The sequence below is a fragment of the Melitaea cinxia genome, chromosome 15 (assembly GCF_905220565.1).
Source record: "Melitaea cinxia chromosome 15, ilMelCinx1.1, whole genome shotgun sequence".
NCBI classification, from domain to species: domain Eukaryota; kingdom Metazoa; phylum Arthropoda; class Insecta; order Lepidoptera; family Nymphalidae; genus Melitaea; species Melitaea cinxia.
In genome coordinates, this window is record NC_059408.1 from 14590227 (window position 1) to 14591253 (window position 1027).

Genomic DNA, 1027 nt, shown 5'->3' on the forward strand with positions numbered 1-1027 from the left:
GACAGCAGCGAATTCTTTACTGCTGCCTAGATTGTGTTGTACCTGAAAAAAAAATTACTTATCTGTATCTAATTAACTACGTATTTTGTACTAAATGCGTTTCGCGGTTTGGCTAGTCTTTAGATTAAGAGCCGTCTTTTGAAGTTAGACAGGTTAGGATTAATTTTGTGTGCATATCGGGTAAGTCATGTGGGTAGGGAATCGGCAAACATCTATTTTTCATACCCCTAAGTTATAAGGGGGGGATATTAAGCGAGTTAATAACGTATATGGCAAAACAACGTTTGCTGGGTCAGCTAATAATTTTATAAAAAACAACTTAATACGGTCGACTACTAATTCGGTCGAACTTGTTAGTCATAAAACTGACTATGTGTTGAACCTCATTTCGTCTCCCGCTTTGTCTTATATTACAATAAATTAAAGCTTAATAATGTCTTAGTGTCTATGAATGATGAATGAGCCGCCGGTGACCCAAATAAATAAACCGACACTTGATTGACAACTGCTGAGAGTTCATTACTTAGCGGAGGATGTAGTTTTATTGCGAATCTGACACTTGAATGGTAATCAGATGGTTTTCACCAAACGCCTCAAAAGCTCCATCAAACATAGCAGACGTCAATAACCTTTACAGGTGGATACAAGCGAGATAAATTAAATTGAACCACGTATACTACGAACTATTTCCAAACTATACTTAGATAAAAATAGTCAAGTAGTAGTTGTTTAGGTACTAGATAGATTTATATGGTTTTACGTAAATAAAGCACGTCATAGAAACAGATATATCTACGGCAAAGTAGCAACCTTTTCTTAAAAGTGACTTGAGAAAGGGCTGGTAAGAGATTTCTATCATGAAACTATTAGCAATGGTCCCAATATCATATTTAAAAGTTAAAAAAAAAAACAGTGTGTTTGGTATATTTTTTGTATGTAGGCTATGGCATCTGCATTAGTGACAAAATGTCGAAAACTCGAAACATTTTATTTTTCGTTTCTTGACCTATAAATCATATCGTTGGTG